The sequence below is a fragment of the Euprymna scolopes genome, unplaced genomic scaffold, assembly GCF_053919585.1.
Source record: "Euprymna scolopes isolate OS-2025 unplaced genomic scaffold, ASM5391958v1 sca122, whole genome shotgun sequence".
NCBI classification, from domain to species: Eukaryota; Metazoa; Mollusca; class Cephalopoda; order Sepiida; family Sepiolidae; genus Euprymna; species Euprymna scolopes.
The window spans coordinates 50,001-76,562 of NW_027633128.1; the positions used below are offsets into that span (position 1 = coordinate 50,001).

The 26,562-nt window shown below is 28.1% G+C and overlaps 1 long non-coding RNA gene across 2 annotated transcripts in view; it reads left to right on the top strand.

Moving 5' to 3' along the window:
- LOC145273644 (uncharacterized) overlaps positions 1 to 26,562 on the top strand; it is a 43,384-nt gene that overhangs the window by 3,810 nt on the left and 13,012 nt on the right. The window contains exon 1 of one of the 2 annotated variants that reach the window (XR_013866450.1): positions 9,509 to 9,726. The exons of the other annotated variant lie outside the window; for it this stretch is intronic. This is a non-coding gene — a long non-coding RNA (uncharacterized LOC145273644). Of the gene's footprint in view, positions 1 to 9,508; positions 9,727 to 26,562 lie in introns of those variants that run through there. 2 annotated transcript variants of the gene reach the window in all.

Sequence of the window (26,562 nt, forward strand, 5' to 3'; positions counted from 1 at the left end):
AAAATTTGACCCCTATTATGAACCTTTACAATTTATTGTTTTGGGTTCCAATGGAGATATTAAGTTAGATCCATGTCCAAGGAAACTATATGTAAAATTTCAAGTGTTTAGACCCATAATTGTCGGAGGAAATTAGTAGGGTTCTCAAAGGCCAAATCATTGAACTTTGACCCCTTAATTGCAAAATTTCTGTTCAAATACAAATCACATAGATTTTCTAAAATCTCAGTACCCTTTGTATCAAAATTTGGAATATGTAGACTAAAATTGACAGAGAAATGTACACACAGACAGACATATTCAATTCTATAGATAGATAGATAGATAAATAATGAGAGACAGAAAGATAAATATATACAATGATTAATGAATTAGTAGAGATAGTTGTTAAATTTTTGGAAATATGTATGGCAATTTGATGATAAGACTTAGAGCTAACTGTTAATATTTAAAATATATACACAGAAATTCAAATGATAGGACTTATATGTAGAGTGCTCAATACATCAGTAGAGCAAGGTAATAACTTAAAAAAAAATGTAAACGTCAATTTAGATAACCACAATTTTTTTGGTATTCTTGTGTGAATATGACATAATGTAATATAAATTTTAATAATTTTATTCTAACTGTTATGATTCTCAATGATAAATCTAAAATGTCAATATATATATATATAAATATTTATATATATATATTTCAATAAAAAAACACTTCTAATAATTATGTGATCTATAAAACAATTGTCTCCCTTGTACATATATATATAGATTATATATATATATATAATATATATATTATATATATTTATATATATATATATATATATTTACTTAAAAAAAATAACTTCTAATAATTATGTGATCTATATATAAATTGTCTCCCTTGAATATATATATATATATATATATATATATATATATATTTCAATTAAAAAAATCACTTCTAACAATTATGTGATCTATATACAAATTGTCTCCCATTTTTTTAGCACTATTTACAGTGTAATTAATAAGTAGAAATCTAAATAAAATATCTTTATTGCTCTATGTCTAATTGAGCACTCTTATATAACTCTAGTTAAATCTTAATGTTTATTTTTCCTGTAATAAAATAAACGTTTTATAATATCAGCTCTGTCTAGTTTTGAACACTATTTGAAGTGTATTAATTAAGTTCAAATCTAAATAAAATGTCTTTATTGCTCTATGTCTAATTGAGCACTCTTATATGACTAGTTGAATCTTAATGTTTATTTATCCTGTAATAAAATAACATACATATAAAAATTGAATATATATAAATATATATATATATATATATATATCAATTAAAAAAATAACTCCTAATAATTATGTTACATATATACAAATTGTCTCCCTTGAATATATATATATATATATATATATATATATATATATATATTATATATATATTTATTTCAATAAAAAAACTTTTAATAATTAGGTAATCTATGTATTACTTGTCTCCCTTGAATATATATATATATTATATATATATATATATATATATATATATATATATAAATATATATTTTATATATATATATATGTATTTATATATATATATATTTCAATAAAACAATAACTTCTAATAATTATGTGATCTATATAACAATTGTCTCCCTTGAACATATATATACAGATTATATATATAAAATATACATATATTATATATATATATATATATATTTATATATATACATATATATATATATATATTCATTTAGAAAAAAAATAACTTCTAATAATTATGTGATCTATATATAAATTGTCTCCTTTGAATATATATATATATATATATTTATGTATTTATTTCAATAAAAAAGTAAGTTCTAATAATTATGTGATCTATATACAAATTGGCTCCCTTGAATATACATATATATTTCAATTAAAAAAATAACTTCTAATAATTATATATAAAAATTGAATAAATATATATATATATATATATATATATTTCAATTAAAAAAATAACTTCTATAAATTATGTGATATATATACAAATTGTCTCCCTTGAATATATATATATATATATATATATATATATATATATATATATATATATATATATATATATATATATATATATATAAATTTATTTCATTAAAAACAAACTTCTAATAATTATGTTATCTATGTATTAATTGTCTCCCTTTAATATATAAATATACATATTATATATATATATATATTTATATATATATATATTTCAATAAAAAAATAACTTTTATAATTAAGTTATCTATATAACAATTGTCTCCCTTAAATATATATATATATATATATATATATATATATATATATATATATTTATTTCAATAAAAAAATAAGTTCTAATAATTATGTGATCTATATACTAATTGTCTCATTGAATATATATATATATATATATATATATATATATTTATATAGATTTCGATAAAAAATTACTTCTAATAATTATGTGATGTATATACAAATTGTCTCCCTTTTTTAGCACTACTTTAAGTGTAATTATAAAGTACAAATCTAAATAAAATGTCTTCATTTCTCTATGACTATTTGAGCACTCTTATATTACTCTAGTTAAATCTTAATGTTTATTTATCCTGGGATAAAATAAACGTTTTATAATATCAGCTCTGTCTAGTTTTTAGCACTATTTAAAGGGTATTTATTAAGTACAAACCTAAATAAAATGTCTTTATTGCTATCTGTCTCATTGAGAACTCTTATATTACCAGTTGAATCTTAATGTTTATTTATCCTGAAATAAAATAAAATACATATAAAAATTGAATGACTACATATATATATATTCCAATTAATAAAAAAACTTCTAATAATTATGTGATATATATACAAATTGTCTCCCTTGAATATATATATATATATTATATATATATATATATATATATTTTTATTTCAATAAAAAAAAAATTCTAATAATTAGGTTATCTATGTATTAATTGTCTCCCTTGTATATATAAATATATATATTATATATATAAATATATATTATATATATATATATATATATATATATATATATATATATACATATATATATATTTCAATAAAAAAAACTTATAATTATTTGATCTATATAACAATTTTCCCCCTTGAACATATATATATTATATATATAAAATATATATATATATATGTATTTATTTAAAAAAAATAACTTCTAATAATTATGTGATCTATCTATAAGTTGTCTCCCTTTTTTAGCACTAAAGTGTAATTATTAAGTACAAATCTAAATAAAATGTCTTTATTGCTCTATGTCTAATTGAGCACTCTTATATAACTCTAGTTAAATCTTAATGTTTACTTATCTTGTAATAACATAAACGGTTTATAATATCATCTCTGTCTAGTTTTGAACACTATTTAAAGTGTATTTATTAAGTACAAATCTAAATAAAATGTCTTTATTGCTCTATGTCTCAGTGAGCACTCTTATATGACTCTATTTATATCTTAATGATTATTTATCCTGGAATGAAATATACGTTTTATAATATCAGCTCTCTCTAGTTTTTAGCACTATTTAAAGGGTATTTATTAAGTACAAACCTAAATAAAATGTCTTTATTGCTCTATGTCTCATTGAGCACACTTATGTAACTAGTTGAATCTTAATGTTTATTTATCCTGTAATAAAATAAAATACATATAAATATTGAATGAATATATATATATATTTCAATTAAAAAAATAACTTCTAATAATTATGTTATATATATACAAACGACCCCCTTGAATATATATATATTTAATTCAATAAAAACAACTTCTAATAATTAGGTGATCTATGTATTAATTGTCTCCATTGATTATATATATATTATATCTATATATACATATATATTTTATATATATATTTAGTTATATATATATTTCAATAAAAAAATAACTTCTAATAATTATGTGATCTATATAAAAATTGTCTCCCTTGAACATATATATATAGACTATATATATATATAAAATATATATAGATTATATATATATATAAAATATATATATTATATATATATATATATAAATATATTTATATATATATATTTATTAAAAAAAATTCCTTCTAATAATTATGTGATCTATATATAAATTGTCTCCCTTGAATATATATATATATATATATATATATATATATTTATTTATTTCAATAAAAAACATAAGTTATAATAATTATGTGATCTATATATCAATTGTCTCCCTTGAATATATATATACATATATGTATTTCAACAGAAAATTACATCCAATAATTATGTGATCTCTATACAAATTGTCTCCCTTTTTTAGCACTATTTAAAGTGTAATTATAAAGTAGAAATCTAAATAAAGTGTCTTCATTGCTCTATGTCTAATTGAGCACTCTTATATAACTCTAGTTAAATCTTAATGTTTACTTATCCTGTAATAAAATAAACGTTTTATAATATCAGCTCTGTCTAGTTTTGATTACTATTTTAAAGTGGATTTATTAAGTACAAATCTAAATAAAATGTCTTTATTGCTCTATGTCTAATCGAGCACTCTTTTATAACTCTAGTTAAATCTTAATGTTTATTTTTTCTGTAATAAAATAAACATTTTATAATATCAGCTCTGTCTAGTTTTGAACACTATTTAAAGGGTATTTATTAGTACAAACCTAAATAAAATGTCTTTATTGGTCTATGTCTCATTGAGCACTCTTATATTACTAGTTTAATCTTTATGTTTATTAATCCTGTAATCAAATAAAATACATATAAAAATTGAATGAATATATATATATATATTTCAATACAAAAAAATAACTTCTAATAATTATGTTATATATATACAAATTGTCTCCCTTGAATATATATATATATATATATATATATATATATATATATATATATATATATATATATATATATATATATTTATATTTCAATAAAAAAAACTTCTAAGAATTAGGTGATCTATGTACTAATTATGTCCCTTGAATATATATATATATATGTATATATATATATATATATTTTATATATATATATTTAAATAACTAATACAACTTCTAATAATTATGTGATCTATATATAAATTGTCTCCCTTGAATATATATATATATATATATATATATATATTTATATTTCAATAAAAAAAACTTCTAAGAATTAGGTGATCTATGTACTAATTATGTCCCTTGAATATATATATATTGTATATATATATATATGTATATATATATATATATATATTTTATATATATATATTTCAATAACTAAAACAACTTCTAATAATTATGTGATCTATATATAAATTGTCTCCCTTGAATATATATATATATATATATATATTTCAATTAAAAAAATAACTTCTAATATTTATTTGATCTATATACAAATTGTCTCCTTGAATATATATATATATATATATATATATATATATATATTTCAATTAAAAAAATTACTTCTAATAATTATGTGATCTATATAAAAATTGTCTCCCTTTCTTTAGAACTATTTAAAGTGTAATTATTAAGTACAACTATAAATAAAATGTCTTTATTGCTCTATGTCTAATTGAGCACTCTTATATAACTCTAGTTAAATCTTAATGTTTACTTACCCAGTAATAACATAAACGTTTTATAATATCAGCTCTGTCTAGTTTTGCACACTATTTAAAGTGTATTTATTAAGTACAAATCTAAATAAAATGTCTTTATTGCTCTATGTCCCATTGAGAACTCTTATATAACTAGTTGATTCTTAATGTTTATTTATCCTGTAATAAAATAAAATACGTATAAAAATTGAATGACTTATATATTTAAATAAAAAAAGTCACTTCTAATAATTATGTGATATATATACAAATTGTCTCCATTAAATATATATATATACATATATATTATATATTATATATATATATATATATTTATTTCAATAAAAAAACTTCTAATAATTAGGTGATCTATATATTAATTTTCTCCCTTGAATATATAAATACATCTTTTATATATATAAATATATATTTATATATATATATATATACATATATATATATTTCAATAAAAAATAACTTATAATTATGTGATCTATATAACAATTGTCTCCCTTGAACATATAAATTAAATTTATAGATTATATATATATATATATATATATATATATATATATATATGTATTTATTTAAAAAAATAACTTCTAATAATTATGTGATCTATCTATAAATTGTCTCCCTTTTTTTACCACTAAAGTGTAATTATTAAGTACAAATCTAAATAAAATGTCTTTATTGCTCTATGTCTAATTGAGCACTCTTATATAACTCTAGTTAAATCTTAATGTTTACTTATCCTGTAATAACATAAACGGTTTATAAACTCAGCTCTGTCTAGTTTTGAACACTATTTAAAGTGTATTTATTAAGTACAAATCTAAATAAAATGTCTTTATTGCTCTATGTCTCAGTGAGCACTCTTACATGACTCTATTTAAATCTTAATGTTTATTTATCCTGGAATGAAATGAACGTTTTATAATATCAGCTCTGTCTTGTTTTTAGCACTATTAAAAGGGTATTTATTAAGTACAAACCTAAATAAAATGTCTTCATTGCTCTATGTCTCATTGAGCACACTTATATTACTAGTTGAATCTTTATGTTTATTTATCCTGTAATAAAATAAAATACATATAAAAATTTATATTTCAATTAAAAAAATAACTTCTAATAATTATGTGATATATATACAAACGACCCCCTTGAATATATATATATATTTAATTCAATGAAAAAAACTTCTAATAATTAGGTGATCTATGTATTAATTGTCTCCCTTGATTATATATATATATTATATCTATATATATAAATATATATTTTATATATATATATTTAGTTATATATATATATATATATATTTCAATAAAACAATAACTTCTAATAATTATGTGATCTATATAACTATTGTCTCCCTTGAACATATATATATAGACTATATATATATATATATATAAAATATATATAGATTATATATATATATATAAATGTCTTCATTGCTCTATGTCTAATTGACCACTCTTATATAACTCTAGTAACATCTTTATGTTTACTTATCCTGTAATAAAATAAACGTTTTATAATATCAGCTCTGTCTAGTTTTGAATACTATTTAAAGGGTATTTATTAAGTACAAACCTAAATAAAATGTCTTTATTGCTCTATGTCTCATTGAGCACTCTTATATAACTAGTTGAATCTTAATGTTTATTTATCCTGTAATAAAAAAATACATATAAAAATTGAATATATATATATATATAAATATATATAAAAATATATCAATTAAAAAAATAACTTCTAATAATTATGTGATATATGTACAAATTGTCTCCCTTGAACATATATATATATATTATATATATTTATTTCAATAAAAAAATAACTTCTAATAATTATGTGATCTATATATAAATTGTCTCCCTTAAATATAGGTTTATATATATATATATATACATATATATATATATTTCAATAAAAAAAATATGTTCTAATAATTATGTGATCTGTATACTAATTGTCTCATTGAATATATACATATATATATATATATTTCAATAAAAAATTTCTTCTAATAATTATGTGATGTATATACAAATTGTCTCCCTTTGTTTAGCACTATTTAAAGTGTAATTATTAAATAAAAATCTAAATACAATGTCCTTATTGCTCTATGTCTTATTGAGCACTCTTATATAAATCTAGTTCAATCTTAATGTTTATTTATCCTGTAATAAAATAAACGTTTTATAATATCAGCTCTGTCTAGTTTTGAGCACTATTTTAAAGGGTTATTATTAAGTCAAAATGTAAATAACATGACTTTATTGCTCTATGTCTCATTGATGGAATTGAAATAAAAAAAAAATATATATATATATATTTACTTCAATTAAAAAAGACTTCCATTAATTATGTGATCTATATATAAATTGTCTCCCTTGTATATATATATATATATATATATATATATTTCCTTAAAAAAATCACTTCTGATTATTATGTCATCTATATACAAATTGTCTCCCGTGAATATATATATATATATATATATATATATATATATATATATTTATTTCAATAAAAAAAAACTTCTAATAATTATGTGATCTATATACAAATTGTCTCCCTTGAATATATATACAAAATAACTTCTAATCATTATGTGATGTATATATACATTGTCTCCCTTGAATATATATAGATATAGATTATATATATATATATATATGTATTTCAATTAAAAAAATAACTTCTAATTATGTCATCTATATACAAATTGTCTCCCTTGAATATATATATATATATATATATATGTATTTCAAGTAAAAAAATAACTTCTAATAATTATGTGATCTATATATATACCAATGATGCTTGCATGTGCTCCATAGTTTTATATAGCTGTGTAGTAAGTTTAAAAATTGCTTTGTTTAATTATACAAGACGATTTTACTTTAAGAGTGCTCAATGCATTTAAAGAGCTTTGTAGTAAGAGTTGGAAACATTTTTGCAATTATTTTAGACAAATCTACTTCCAGAGTGCTCAATATATTAGTAGAGCTAAATAAAACATTTGAGAAACAGATATGGCATTTCAACTGCATAAATTTATTTTGACAGAGTACAATACATTAGTAGAGCTAAATATACACTTCCAAAAACATGTATGGCAATTCAGCTACACAAATATACTTAAGAGTGCTCAATAGATTAGTAGACGAAAGCATAAAATTCAGAAAACATGAGGAGCTCTGCAGTATGTTTTGAAAACCTAAATGTCAATACATAAGTATAGATATACTGTAAGTTTTTAATATATATATATATATATATATATATATATATATATATATATGACAAGTATTTGAAACAAGTTTCCTATTTGTGTGCCTAATATATTTGAGAGCTCTATGGTAACTTTATAAAACATATTTCAAAATTATGTTAGATAAATTGTCTTTGAGAGTGCTCATTTAATTAAGTAGAGTTCTGCATTAGTTTTGGGGTATGGTTCTCACTTTATTAGGGCAATAACTTGGACACATTATACTATGGACAAATCCATTGAGGACAACCAAAGGTAACCTGTTTTTTTCGACTCTGCTGAATAAGACTCATCCGTCTTGGTTCACTCTTGGGACATTAAAACAAAAAAGGTGAAGAATTAAAAAAAGAATGCAAAAATGTAAATGTCTTTGCAACTCATTCATTTTCACTTTCATAACACAAAAACATCTGTAAAAACTTGATAAAAGAATGCACAAACAATAAAATACAAATTTGCTGTCTTGGAATCTGAATTCAGTAGAAACATCCCCTACTGAAATTCTTGCACACCTCAAAAAAAAAAAAAAAAAAAAAAGATTCCTTCCCAATGCAATACTTTTCAAGCAATTACAGTGTCAGACTTGGTACTGCAATGACTCTGTAAACTGAAAAAATATACATAATAAAAAGTGTTAAGCAAAATTGATTCATGTTAACACCTCTCCCAAGACCACAGATTAACTACAAAAATACTTGATAAAACAAGACACAATTACAAATGTGTATGAAAAAAATTAAAATAAAAAAAATGAAAAAAATCAACCAAGCAATTGCTCATGATTTTCTGGTGTTTGATGGAATGTGAGTAGGCATACAGCCTGGATAATTTTCCAAGGTAAGTGATGATATTCATCATTATTGTCTTTTTGGATTAGTTAAGATATATCTCATAACTATAATTGTTTTATGTATATATTTATATGCCTAGATGTTATGTCTGCTATTTGCATGTTCCCTATAGAAAAAAAGCTACATAAAATCTACAAGTGTATTCTGATGTAAAATTAACTAGTAAATACAATGCTTGTGTTCCTGATATACCAACTATTTCTTATTAGCATATAAGTTGAATCATGAAATGTATCTCCCTTGCCTGTCTCTCTTTATACCTCTGTATTTATCTAGATCTGTCTATCTCTCTTTTCTTATTCTATATCCCTATTCCTCGCCTTGCTATCCACTATGTGTGAACTTATAAATTTCAACATGTCTAGATTGATAAGCTTCTCATTTACCGGTACCTAACTCCCGTTTTGAAGTTAGAAGTTTTAACTTGATTACACGTTTATATGCCAAGGCATCGATGAGGCACATCCAGACGCCAACCTACACGGTGCAGAGAAAGGACAGAAAAAAAACTAAGTCCCGATGTGCCTAGCAGATCAGAAGGCATTTTGCTACGCCTACATGCACCCAACATGGCAGTAGGCGTCGATCGGGCACTTCCAGACACTTATTTACACTGTTTGGAACTTATAAATTTAAATTGAATACTCGTGGACATGTGTTGGTCTAGTAGTTCCTCATCTACCTATAACTACGTCCACCCCTGTAAGGACTTAGAAATTTTCATTTGAATACACGTTGACTTGCCTTGGTCTATAAGATTTTCATCTACCTATACCTACATCCCCTCTTGTTTGGACTTGAATACAATCTGAGATGCTTCGGTCTTACGGATTATCATCTATCTATAACTACATGCCCTGTTGTTTGGACTTAGAAATTATCAATTGAATAAACGTTGACTTGCCTTAGTCTATAGAATTGAAATCTATCTATACCTACATCCCCTCTTGTTTGGACTTGGAATTTTTTCAATTGAATACACGCTGAGATGCCTTGGTCGATAAGATTGTAACCTATCTATACCTACATCCCCTCTTGTTTGGACTTAGAAATTTTTCAATTGAATACACGCTGAGATGCCTTGGTCTATAAGATTGTCACCTATCTATACCTACATCCCCTCTTGTTTGGACTTAGAAATTTTCCAATTGAATACACGCTGACATGCCCTGGTCTATAAGATTGTCACCTATCTATACCTACATCCCCTCTTGTTTGGACTTAGAAATTTTTCAATTGAATACACGCTGAGATGCTTTGGTCTATAAGATTGTCACCTATCTATACCTACATCCCCTCTTGTTTGGACTTAGAAATTTTTCAATTGAATACACGCTGAGATGCCTTGGTCTATAAGATTGTAACCTATCTATACCTACATCCCCTCTTGTTTGGACTTAGAAATTTTTCCATTGATTACACGCTGAGATGCCTTGGTCGATAAGATTGTCACCTATCTATACCTACATCCCCTCTTGTTTGGACTTAGAAATTTTTCACTTGAATACACGCTGAGATGCCTTGGTCTATAAGATTGTCACCTATCTATACCTACATCCCCTCTTGTTTGGACTTAGAAATTTTTCCATTGAATACACGCTGAGATGCCTTGGTCGATAAGATTGTCACCTATCTATACCTACATCCCCTCTTGTTTGGACTTAGAAATTTTTCAATTGAATACACGCTGAGATGCCTTGGTCTATAAGATTGTCACCTATCTATACCTACATCCCCTCTTGTTTGGACTTAGAAATTTTCCAATTGAATACACGCTGACATGCCCTGGTCTATAAGATTGTCACCTATCTATACCTACATCCCCTCTTGTTTGGACTTAGAAATTTTTCAATTGAATACACGCTGAGATGCTTTGGTCTATAAGATTGTCACCTATCTATACCTACATCCCCTCTTGTTTGGACTTAGAAATTTTTCAATTGAATACACGCTGAGATGACTTGGTCTATAAGATTGTCACCTATCTATACCTACATCCCCTCTTGTTTTGACTTAGAAATTTTTCAATTGAATACACGCTGAGATGACTTGGTCTATAAGATTGTCACCTATCTATACCTACATCCCCTCTTGTTTGGACTTAGAAATATTTCACTTGAATACACGCTGAGATGCCTTGGTCTATAAGATTGTCACCTATCTATACCTACATCCCCTCTTGTTTGGACTTGGAAATTTTTCAATTGAATACACGCTGAGATGCCTTGGTCTATAAGATTGCACTTTATCAATACCTACATCCCCTCTTGTTTGGACTTAGAAATTTTTCACTTGAATACACGCTGAGATGCCTTGGTCTATAAGATTGTCACCTATCTATACCTACATCCCCTCTTGTTTGGACTTAGAAATTTTTCCATTGAATACACGCTGAGATGCCTTGGTCGATAAGATTGTCACCTATCTATACCTACATCCCCTCTTGTTTGGACTTAGAAATTTTTCAATTGAATACACGCTGAGATGCCTTGGTCTATAAGATTGTCACCTATCTATACCTACATCCCCTCTTGTTTGGACTTAGAAATTTTCCAATTGAATACACGCTGACATGCCCTGGTCTATAAGATTGTCACCTATCTATACCTACATCCCCTCTTGTTTGGACTTAGAAATTTTTCAATTGAATACACGCTGAGATGCTTTGGTCTATAAGATTGTCACCTATCTATACCTACATCCCCTCTTGTTTGGACTTAGAAATTTTTCAATTGAATACACGCTGAGATGACTTGGTCTATAAGATTGTCACCTATCTATACCTACATCCCCTCTTGTTTTGACTTAGAAATTTTTCAATTGAATACACGCTGAGATGACTTGGTCTATAAGATTGTCACCTATCTATACCTACATCCCCTCTTGTTTGGACTTAGAAATATTTCACTTGAATACACGCTGAGATGCCTTGGTCTATAAGATTGTCACCTATCTATACCTACATCCCCTCTTGTTTGGACTTGGAAATTTTTCAATTGAATACACGCTGAGATGCCTTGGTCTATAAGATTGCACTTTATCAATACCTACATCCCCTCTTGTTTGGACTTAGAAATTTTTCACTTGAATACACGCTGAGATGCCTTGGTCTATAAGATTGTCACCTATCTATACCTACATCCCCTCTTGTTTGGACTTAGAAATTTTTCCATTGAATACACGCTGAGATGCCTTGGTCGATAAGATTGTCACCTATCTATACCTACATCCCCTCTTGTTTGGACTTAGAAATTTTTCAATTGAATACACGCTGAGATGCCTTGGTCTATAAGATTGTCACCTATCTATACCTACATCCCCTCTTGTTTGGACTTAGAAATTTTCCAATTGAATACACGCTGACATGCCCTGGTCTATAAGATTGTCACCTATCTATACCTACATCCCCTCTTGTTTGGACTTAGAAATTTTTCAATTGAATACACGCTGAGATGCTTTGGTCTATAAGATTGTCACCTATCTATACCTACATCCCCTCTTGTTTGGACTTAGAAATTTTTCAATTGAATACACGCTGAGATGACTTGGTCTATAAGATTGTCACCTATCTATACCTACATCCCCTCTTGTTTTGACTTAGAAATTTTTCAATTGAATACACGCTGAGATGACTTGGTCTATAAGATTGTCACCTATCTATACCTACATCCCCTCTTGTTTGGACTTAGAAATATTTCACTTGAATACACGCTGAGATGCCTTGGTCTATAAGATTGTCACCTATCTATACCTACATCCCCTCTTGTTTGGACTTGGAAATTTTTCAATTGAATACACGCTGAGATGCCTTGGTCTATAAGATTGCACTTTATCAATACCTACATCCCCTCTTGTTTGGACTTAGAAATTTTTCACTTGAATACACGCTGAGATGCCTAGGTCTATAAGATTGTCACCTATCTATACCTACATCCCCTCTTGTTTGGACTTAGAAATTTTTCAATTGAATACACGCTGAGATGACTTGGTCTATAAGATTGTCACCTATCTATACCTACATCCCCTCTTGTTTGGACTTAGAAATTTTTCAATTGAATACACGCTGAGATGCCTTGGTCTATAAGATTGTCACCTATCGATACCTACATCCCCTTTTTTTGGACTTAGAAATTTTTCAATTGAATACACACTGAGATGACTTGGTCTATAAGATTGTCACCTATCTATACCTACATCCCCTCTTGTTTGGACTTGGAAATTTTTCAATTGAATACACGCTGAGATGCCTTGGTCTATAAGATTGTCACCTATCTATACCTACATCCCCTCTTGTTTGGACTTAGAAATTTTTCAATTGAATACACGCTGAGATGACTTGGTCTATAAGATTGTCACCTATCTATACCTACATCCCCTCTTGTTTGGACTTAGAAATTTTTCAATTGAATACACGCTGAGATGACTTGGTCTATAAGATTGTCACCTATCGATACCTACATCCCCTTTGTTTGGACTTAGAAATTTTTCAATTGAATACACGCTGAGATGCCTTGGTCTATAAGATTGTCACCTATCTATACCTACATCCCCTCTTGTTTGGACTTAGAAATTTTTCAATTGAATACACGCTGAGATGACTTGGTCTATAAGATTGTCACCTATCTATACCTACATCCCCTCTTGTTTGGACTTAGAAATTTTTCAATTGAATACACGCTGAGATGACTTGGTCTATAAGATTGTCACCTATCGATACCTACATCCCCTTTGTTTGGACTTAGAAATTTTTCAATTGAATACACGCTGAGATGACTTGGTCTATAAGATTGTCACCTATCTATACCTACATCCCCTCTTGTTTGGACTTAGAAATTTTTCAATTGAATACACGCTGAGATGCCTTGGTCTATAAGATTGTCACCTATCTATACCTACATCCCCTCTTGTTTGGACTTAGAAATTTTTCAATTGAATACACGCTGAGATGACTTGGTCTATAAGATTGTCACCTATCGATACCTACATCCCCTTTGTTTGGACTTAGAAATTTTTCAATTGAATACACGCTGAGATGACTTGGTCTATAAGATTGTCACCTATCGATACCTACATCCCCTTTGTTTGGACTTAGAAATTTTTCAATTGAATACACGCTGAGATGACTTGGTCTATAAGATTGTCACCTATCGATACCTACATCCCCTTTGTTTGGACTTAGAAATTTTTCAATTGAATACACGCTGAGATGACTTGGTCTATAAGATTGTCACCTATCTATACCTACATCCCCTCTTGTTTGGACTTGGAAATTTTTCACTTGAATACACGCTGAGATGACTTGGTCTATAAGATTGTCACCTATCTATACCTACATCCCCTCTTGTTTGGACTTGGAAATTTTTCACTTGAATACACGCTGAGATGACTTGGTCTATAAGATTGTCACCTATCTATACCTACATCCCCTCTTGTTTGGACTTAGAAATTTTTCAATTGAATACACGCTGAGATGCACTGGTCTATAAGATTGTCACCTATCTATACCTACATCCCCTCTTGTTTGGACTTAGAAATTTTTCACTTGAATACACGCTGAGATGCCTAGGTCTATAAGATTGCACTCCATCAATACCTACATCCACTCTTGTTTGGACTTAGAAATTTTTCAATTGAATACACGCTGAGATGCCTTGGTCTATAAGATTGCACTCCATCAATACCTACATCCACTCTTGTTTGGACTTAGAAATTTTTCAATTGAATACACGCTGAGATTCCTTGGTCTATAAGATTGTCACCTATCTATACCTACATCCCCTCTTGTTTGGACTTAGAAATTTTTCAATTGAATACACGCTGAGATGCCTAGGTCTATAAGATTGTCACCTATCTATACCTACATCCCCTCTTGTTTGGACTTAGAAATTTTTCAATTAAATACACGCTGAGATGCCTTGGTCTATAAGATTGTCACCTATCTATACCTACATCCCCTCTTGTTTGGACTTAGAAATTTTTCACTTGAATACACGCTGAGATGACTTGGTCTATAAGATTGTCACCTATCTATACCTACATCCCCTCTTGTTTGGACTTAGAAATTTTTCAATTAAATACACGCTGAGATGCCTTGGTCTATAAGATTGCACTCCATCAATACCTACATCCACTCTTGTTTGGACTTAGAAATTTTTCAATTGAATACACGCTGAGATGCCTTGGTCTATAAGATTGCACTCCATCAATACCTACATCCACTCTTGTTTGGACTTAGAAATTTTTCAATTGAATACACGCTGAGATTCCTTGGTCTATAAGATTGTCACCTATCTATACCTACATCCCCTCTTGTTTGGACTTAGAAATTTTTCAATTAAATACACGCTGAGATGCCTTGGTCTATAAGATTGCACTCCATCAATACCTACATCCACTCTTGTTTGGACTTAGAAATTTTTCAATTGAATACACGCTGAGATGCCTTGGTCTATAAGATTGCACTCCATCAATACCTACATCCACTCTTGTTTGGACTTAGAAATTTTTCAATTGAATACACGCTGAGATGCCTTGGTCTATAAGATTGTCACCTATCTATACCTACATCCCCTCTTGTTTGGACTTAGAAATTTTTCACTTGAATACACGCTGAGATGACTTGGTCTATAAGATTGTCACCTATCTATACCTACATCCCCTCTTGTTTGGACTTAGAAATTTTTCAATTAAATACACGCTGAGATGCCTTGGTCTATAAGATTGCACTCCATCAATACCTACATCCACTCTTGTTTGGACTTAGAAATTTTTCAATTGAATACACGCTGAGATGCCTTGGTCTATAAGATTGCACTCCATCAATACCTACATCCACTCTTGTTTGGACTTAGAAATTTTTCAATTGAATACACGCTGAGATTCCTTGGTCTATAAGATTGTCACCTATCTATACCTACATCCCCTCTTGTTTGGACTTAGAAATTTTTCAATTGAATACACGCTGAGATGCCTTGGTCTATAAGATTGTCACCTATCTATACCTACATCCCCTCTTGTTTGGACTTAGAAATTTTTCAATTAAATACACGCTGAGATGCCTTGGTCTATAAGATTGTCACCTATCTATACCTACATCCCCTCTTGTTTGGACTTAGAAATTTTTCACTTGAATACACGCTGAGATGACTTGGTCTATAAGATTGTCACCTATCTATACCTACATCCCCTCTTGTTTGGACTTAGAAATTTTTCAATTGAATACACGCTGAGATGCACTGGTCTATAAGATTGTCACCTATCTATACCTACATCCCCTCTTGTTTGGACTTAGAAATTTTTCACTTGAATACACGCTGAGATGCCTTGGTCTATAAGATTGCACTCCATCAATACCTACATCCACTCTTGTTTGGACTTAGAAATTTTTCAATTGAATACACGCTGAGATGCCTTGGTCTATAAGATTGCACTCCATCAATACCTACATCCACTCTTGTTTGGACTTAGAAATTTTTCAATTGAATACACGCTGAGATTCCTTGGTCTATAAGATTGTCACCTATCTATACCTACATCCCCTCTTGTTTGGACTTAGAAATTTTTCAATTGAATACACGCTGAGATGCCTAGGTCTATAAGATTGTCACCTATCTATACCTACATCCCCTCTTGTTTGGACTTAGAAATTTTTCAATTGAATACACGCTGAGATGCCTTGGTCTATAAGATTGTCACCTATCTATACCTACATCCCCTCTTGTTTGGACTTAGAAATTTTTCAATTAAATACACGCTGAGATGCCTTGGTCTATAAGATTGTCACCTATCTATACCTACATCCCCTCTTGTTTGGACTTAGAAATTTTTCAATTGAATACACGCTGAGATGACTTGGTCTATAAGATTGTCACCTATCTATACCTACATCCCCTCTTGTTTGGACTTAGAAATTTTTCAATTGAATACACGCTGAGATGCACTGGTCTATAAGATTGTCACCTATCTATACCTACATCCCCTCTTGTTTGGACTTAGAAATTTTTCACTTGAATACACGCTGAGATGCCTTGGTCTATAAGATTGCACTCCATCAATACCTACATCCACTCTTGTTTGGACTTAGAAATTTTTCAATTGAATACACGCTGAGATGCCTTGGTCTATAAGATTGCACTCCATCAATACCTACATCCACTCTTGTTTGGACTTAGAAATTTTTCACTTGAATACACGCTGAGATTCCTTGGTCTATAAGATTGTCACCTATCTATACCTACATCCCCTCTTGTTTGGACTTAGACATTTTTCACTTGAATACACGCTGAGATGCCTAGGTCTATAAGATTGTCACCTATCTATACCTACATCCCCTCTTGTTTGGACTTAGAAATTTTTCACTTGAATACACGCTGAGATGACTTGGTCTATAAGATTGTCACCTATCTATACCTACATCCCCTCTTGTTTGGACTTAGAAATTTTTCACTTGAATACACACTGAGATGACTTGGTCGATAAGATTGTCACCTATCTATACCTACATCCCCTCTTGTTTGGACTTAGAAATTTTTCAATTGAATACACACTGAGATTCCTTGGTCTATAAGATTGTCACCTATCTATACCTACATCCCCTCTTGTTTGGACTTAGAAATTTTTCACTTGAATACACGCTGAGATGCCTAGGTCTATAAGATTGTCACCTATCTATACCTACATCCCCTCTTGTTTGGACTTAGAAATTTTTCAATTGAATACACGCTGAGATGACTTGGTCTATAAGATTGTAACCTATCTATACCTACATCCCCTCTTGTTTGGACTTAGAAATTTTTCAATTGAATACACGCTGAGATGACTTGGTCTATAAGATTGCACTCTATCTATACCTACATCCCCTCTTGTTTGGACTTAGAAATTTTTCAATTGAATACACGCTGACATGCCCTGGTCTATAAGATTGTCACCTATCTATACCTACATCCCCTCTTGTTTGGACTTAGAAATTTTTATTTATTTTATGTCTAAATACAAAAAAAATCATTAAAAAATACCAAAGAATAGCATTAAAAGCTTTCGATTCGATAGGAAACATTAAAAATAACAGATGAATGATTCCAGAATCACCACATTCTTTAACCTTTGAGGACATGAACATTTTCCAATTTTTCAAGGTATTAATTTTGTATTTTTTTTATGTCTAAATCAAAGAAAATCATCAAAAAATACCAAAGAATAGCATTAAAAGCTTTCGATTCGATAGGAAACATTAAAAATAACAGATGAATGATTCCAGAATCACCACATTCTTTAACCTTTGAGGACATGAATATTTTCCAATTTTTCAAGGTATTAATTTTGTATTTTTTTTATGTCTTAATCAAAGAAAATCATCAAAAAATACCAAAGAATAGCATTAAAAGCTTTCGATTCGATAGGAAACATTAAAAATAACAGATGAATGATTCCAGATTCACCACATTCTTTCACCTTTGAGGACATGAACATTTTCCAATTTTTACAGGTATTAATTTTGTATTTATTTTATGTCTAAATCAAAGAAAATCATCAAAAAATACCAAAGAATAGCATTAAAAGCTTTCGATTCGATAGGAAACATTAAAAATAACAGATGAATGATTCCAGAATCACCACATTCTTTAACCTTTGAGGACATGAACATTTTCCAATTTTTCAAGGTATTAATTTTGTATTTATTTTATGTCTAAATCAAAGAAAATCATCAAAAAATACCAAAGAATAGCATTAAAAGCTTTCGATTCGATAGGAAACATTAAAAATAACAGATGAATGATTCCAGAATCACCACATTCTTTAACCTTTGAGGACATGAACATTTTCCAATTTTTCAAGGTATTAATTTTGTATTTATTTTATGTCTAAATCAAAGAAAATCATCAAAAAATACCAAAGAATAGCATTAAAAGCTTTCGATTCGATAGGAAACATTAAAAATAACAGATGAATGATTCCAGAATCACCACATTCTTTAACCTTTGAGGACATGAACATTTTCCAATTTTTACAGGTATTAATTTTGTATTTATTTTATGTCTAAATCAAAGAAAATCATCAAAAAATACCAAAGAATAGCATTAAAAGCTTTCGATTCGATAGGAAACATTAAAAATAACAGATGAATGATTCCAGAATGATTCCAGAATCACCACATTCTTTCACCTTTGAGGACATGAACATTTTCCAATTTTTACAGGTATTAATTTTGTATTTATTTTATGTCTAAATCAAAGAAAATCATCAAAAAATACCAAAGAATAGCATTAAAAGCTTTCGATTCGATAGGAAACATTAAAAATAACAGATGAATGATTCCAGAATCACCACATTCTTTAACCTTTGAGGACATGAACATTTTCCAATTTTTCAAGGTATTAATTTTGTATTTATTTTATGTCTAAATCAAAGAAAATCATCAAAAAATACCAAAGAATAGCATTAAAAGCTTTCGATTCGATAGGAAACATTAAAAATAACAGATGAATGATTCCAGAATGATTCCAGAATCACCACATTCTTTCACCTTTGAGGACATGAACATTTTCCAATTTTTACAGGTATTAATTTTGTATTTATTTTATGTCTAAATCAAAGAAAATCATCAAAAAATACCAAAGAATAGCATTAAAAGCTTTCGATTCGATAGGAAACATTAAAAATAACAGATGAATGATTCCAGATTCACCACATTCTTTCACCTATGAGGTCATGAATATTTTCCAATTTTTACAGGTATTAATTTTGTATTTATTTTATGTCTAAATCAAAGAAAATCATCAAAAAATACCAAAGAATAGCATTAAAAGCTTTCGATTCGATAGGAAACATTAAAAATAACAGATGAATGATTCCAGAATCACCACATTCTTTAACCTTTGAGGACATGAACATTTTCCAATTTTTCAAGGTATTAATTTTGTATTTATTTTATGTCTAAATCAAAGAAAATCATCAAAAAATACCAAAGAATAGCATTAAAAGCTTTCGATTCGATAGGAAACATTAAAAATAACAGATGAATGATTCCAGAATCACCACATTCTTTCATCTTTGAGGACATGAACATTTTCCAATTTTTCAAGGTATTAATTTTGTATTTATTTTATGTCTAAATCAAAGAAAATCATCAAAAAATACCAAAGAATAGCATTAAAAGCTTTCGATTCGATAGGAAACATTAAAAATAACAGATGAATGATTCCAGAATCACCACATTCTTTCACCTATGAGGTCATGAATATTTTCCAATTTTTACAGGTATTAATTTTGTATTTATTTTATGTCTAAATCAAAGAAAATCATCAAAAAATACCAAAGAATAGCATTAAAAGCTTTCGATTCGATAGGAAACATTAAAAATAACAGATGAATGATTCCAGAATCACCACATTCTTTAACCTTTGAGGACATGAACATTTTCCAATTTTTCAAGGTATTAATTTTGTATTTATTTTATGTCTAAATCAAAGAAAATCATCAAAAAATACCAAAGAATAGCATTAAAAGCTTTCGATTCGATAGGAAACATTAAAAATAACAGATGAATGATTCCAGAATAACAACATTGTTTCACCTATGAGGTCATGAATATTTTCCAATTTTTCAAGGTATTAATTTTGTATTTATTTTATGTCTAAATCAAAGAAAATCATCAAAAAATACCAAAGAATAGCATTAAAAGCTTTCGATTCGATAGGAAACATTAAAAATAACAGATGAATGATTCCAGAATCACCACATTCTTTCACCTATGAGGTCATGAATATTTTCCAATTTTTACAGGTATTAATTTTGTATTTATTTTATGTCTAAATCAAAGAAAATCATCAAAAAATACCAAAGAATAGCATTAAAAGCTTTCGATTCGATAGGAAACATTAAAAATAACAGATGAATGATTCCAGAATCACCACATTCTTTCACCTATGAGGTCATGAATATTTTCCAATTTTTACAGGTATTAATTTTGTATTTATTTTATGTCTAAATCAAAGAAAATCATCAAAAAATACCAAAGAATAGCATTAAAAGCTTTCGATTCGATAGGAAACATTAAAAATAACAGATGAATGATTCCAGAATGATTCCAGAATCACCACATTCTTTCACCTTTGAGGACATGAACATTTTCCAATTTTTACAGGTATTAATTTTGTATTTATTTTATGTCTAAATCAAAGAAAATCATCAAAAAATACCAAAGAATAGCATTAAAAGCTTTCGATTCGATAGGAAACATTAAAAATAACAGATGAATGATTCCAGATTCACCACATTCTTTCACCTATGAGGTCATGAATATTTTCCAATTTTTACAGGTATTAATTTTGTATTTATTTTATGTCTAAATCAAAGAAAATCATCAAAAAATACCAAAGAATAGCATTAAAAGCTTTCGATTCGATAGGAAACATTAAAAATAACAGATGAATGATTCCAGAATCACCACATTCTTTAACCTTTGAGGACATGAACATTTTCCAATTTTTTAAGGTATTAATTTTGTATTTATTTTATGTCTAAATCAAAGAAAATCATCAAAAAATACCAAAGAATAGTCTTAAAAGCCTACGATTAGATAGGAAACATTAAAAATAACAGATGAATAATTAAAGGTCACACTCATAAACAAAGGTCAAGGTCAAGGGTCAAGCCGGAAACGGTCAAAAAGCGTGAGATTTTTACCAAAAAGGCAAAAACTTAGTGCGTACAAACATCAATGGCTTCCCCCCCCCCCGCCTTTGAACTATAAAGAACTCTGCACTTGATGAGTTTTCGTAATGTTTGGATATATTACTAATTTCGACATGACAATTAAATACTTAATATTTGTTTTGTCTTTAAACGACACTTAAAATCAAACAGCATTTTTGAAGTAGTTTTTAACAAACATACTTTCTTCTTTGTATCTTACTTCTAAATATCTCGATATTTTAGCTATGTTTCCGGATCTTTCTTCTAAGTATCTTGATATTTTAACAATAGATATATATATATATATACATTTTAAATATATTTTCATATGGTTCCTAAAGGTAGATAACTCTTATTTTTATTATCTCTCTTGTAGGAGACTTATATATATATATATATATATATATATATATATATATATATATATATATATATATATATATATATATATTTAAATATAAATTTCTAAGTATATTTTCATTAGGTTTCTTTAAGGGAGATAACTCTGACTTTTTAATTATCTCCCTTGATATTCATCTGGGAAGTTTTTCATGTTTTAACTTATTTTAAAGCGTTTATTTACTTCGGAACAAAACAAGTGTTGAGACTTAAAATAGAACAAGACCGAGATGATTGTCATGAGACCGTCGTCTCGGTGTATATCAGAAGAAAGCCCCAACCAACCTCGATACGAAGTTAATTTTCATGTCGAAAATAGTAATATATCCAAAAATTACGAAAACTCATCGAGTGCAAAGTTCTGTAAAGTTCACAGTAATTTGTATGCTTGTTAAAACTACTCCAAAAATGGTAAGAGCTACTGCTTTCCTTAAAATATATATTCTGTTGAAAGGTTTCTAAATAGAGCATATAAGTATGCATTTATTATATTTAAGATTAGTATAAGCTTGATATTTCCTTTGGATATATTCCCTTGAGACACTGCTAAAAAGGTCTGAGTCTTTCATCATAAAGATTAGTAAAAGCTTGCTATTTCCCTGTCATATATTCCTTGGAGATGCCACTAAATAAAGCATATAAGTGTGTGTTTATTATTTATATTCATATTTCTATCCTAGCATATATTCTGTTGAAAGGTTTCTAAAGAGTTTATAAGTGTGCGCTTATACAAGTTTAGTAAAAGCCAGTTACTTCCATTGGATGTATTCAATTGAAATGCTTCGAAATAAAGCATGTATTTCCAATATATAGATGTATTCCATTGAAATGCCCCTAAATAGAGTGTATAAGTGTTCATTTATTATATTTAAGATTATTAAAAGCTAGTTATTTTCATTTGATACAGCCTATTGAAACGCCAATAAATAGATCCTATAAGGGTATGTTTATTCTTTTGAAGATTAGTAAAAGCTAGTTTTTTCTTTTGGATATATTCCTTTGAAACACTGCTAAATGAAGGATATGTGTGTGCATTTATTATATTTAAGATTAGTAAGAGCTGCTTCTCCTTAGCAGTGTTTCAATGGAATGTGGCTAAGTGCGGATGTAAAAAACGTTTATCATATTTTATATTAGTAAAAAATAGTTATTTCCCTTTCAAAATGAGTTCAAATTTCAAATAAGGTGTTCGTTAATTTGAAAATTCCGCCAGAAATGTAGACCAAGACATAATATTGAAAGTAACTTCTTTTTAATATAAGAATATCTGTAAATATTTTAATTTACATTTTTTTAAATGATTATTTACAGAAATATTGAATGTAATTTTTTTTAAATATAATAAAGTAAAATTAATCAAATAATCTGTTATCAAATTGTATAAATAAATAGAAAAGAACATAAAAGATTGTAACTTTAATATAGTTAAAAAATATTAATTTTTCACATAAATAAAATAGGTGTTTTGTATCGAACTGGGGAACCGTTTGTTAGGAGTCTCAAAGCCAACCCTTTATTATTATTACGGGGGTACCGTGTTCGGACTCCAGCTACGCTCTGGCACACAGTTGCTGATTCTGTTTTGAATGTTACTTTTCACTGCCTTCGTTCAGGATTGAACTCGGCACCTTTGGGTAACTGTAAACTTTGATACAACGTTTAGGACCATTCGGCCATATGTCACTAGCTGGAGTCCGAACACGGTACCCCGTAATAATAATAAAGGGTTGGGTTCGAGACTCCTAACAAACGGTTCCCTAGTTCGATACAAAACACCTGATGAAGGCCGGAGGGCAAAACGGCCGGAACGTTGTGACTATAACAACCAAGATGAGGAAGTCAGTCCGACAATCTCAATAAATGAAAATAGACGTAATTAAACTACATGATATTACAGAATGAAAGCAGCAAGGGTCGTAATAGATTTAGTAAAGAAGATAATATTAACAGGGTTTTCAGATTCAATAAAGGAATGTACTTCATCTGGGTCTTCAAATTAACTAAAACAGTTTACTTCAGAGGACTTTCAAAACCAGAATTTGTTTGGATGAGTAAATACGCGATTTTGTCACATCTTGATTTTGTAGGTAAAGCTTCAACTCTCCCATTAACATAAGTATCAAGAAAAAGGGGAAGAAAAACAAGAACGCTGAAATCATTCATTTTTATCTTTTTATTCAAAATATACAACTCATAAAAAATGATAACAACTAAAATATTTAAACAGAAAATTAAATTACAACATTAAAAATTGTATTTTTCATTTACATGACTAATTTGGATGACAGCAATAGTTACTTGACTCCCCAAGGGAGCAGAGTTAGATACAAGTCCGGTTAATTTATAGTTCCTATTTACTGATCTTCACCAAACGGTTAAAAAGCATAGTAAACATTTATATTCTTTAGATATTAATATATGCATTATTACCCCAAAATAAAATATCAAAAGAAAAGGCTGAAATCAGTCATTGTTATCTTTTTTTTTATCGAAATATACAAATCATCAAAAAGAAATTATAATGAATAAAGTATTTAATCGAAAATTAAATTACGATTCTTTAAATTGTATTTTTCGTTTATGGTTGAACTTTTATGTGAATCATTTGGATTAGAGAAAACATTTTCTTTAAAAATGAACATGTGCTGCACCAATTCCTCAAACTAAAATGGCAAAAAGAAAACAAAAAAATCAAATACGAAACAGACACAGATCTCTGTATATATGTACGTATATATATAAATATATCTATCACATGTTGAACATTGCATGAAGAAAAAAATATTTTGTTTTGACTGAGAGTTTGGATAAAATGTAGCAAATTTATAATCAATGAATTTTGGATGTTTCCATATAATGAGAACATTAAACGGATGTGAGTGTTCAATGTCAAATAAAACCGAAATCGAATGGATTTCCCAACCAGCTTCCCCATATGTGTGTGTGTGTGCGCGCATGTGTGGAGAGGGGAGAACAAAAAAATTCTTCCAAAACAACTCCCAAATTTGCATTGAATTTCAGACTCCTTTATTTAATCCACAGGAGGTAGCATTATTTTGTTCAATTAGCCATAGCTGGATAGAAGGTCTAAGCAATTTGCAAGTGTATTCTGAGTGTCGCTCACACTGAATTTTACTAAATACTTCATCCACTTAAAGGTTCAATATTCGATGCCGGTGTCACTTAAAATGCAATTGCTAATTAAGACTTCTACCTAGTCATGACTAACAAAATGAGAGCATGTTATCCAGGGAATCAAATAATGGTTCTATTTTAAATTCTGTGCAGATTTCTAAGTTCAACAGAAAGATTACTGAGTTCGATCAGATACATTTGAAGAAGGTCAGAGGTTATAATCAATGAAAACATGGAAATAACACTTCAATTGAGAACAGTAGTTCCAAGAATACAAATAATCAATCCTCATCTCAAAATTTCAGAATCATGAAATTGATTTCTCCCTAGAGATACGAATTATTAATTCAGAATCAAAAAACTTTCCTTCTAAAAACAATTCTGGTTGTAACTATGAAAGTCAAAATTAAGACAAAAATACTGAATCTGTATACAGAGGAAGAAAACAGAAAGTCATTTTTTTTTTATGAATCATCTAACTTCCTTTACCCCAGTTATGAATCATTTGAAGTTTTAGTCTTCACAGTAAAATAAACGTCAAGAGAACTCTAAGAGGAAGAGAGAGAAAAACTGGAAAAAATTATAAAAAGTGAGA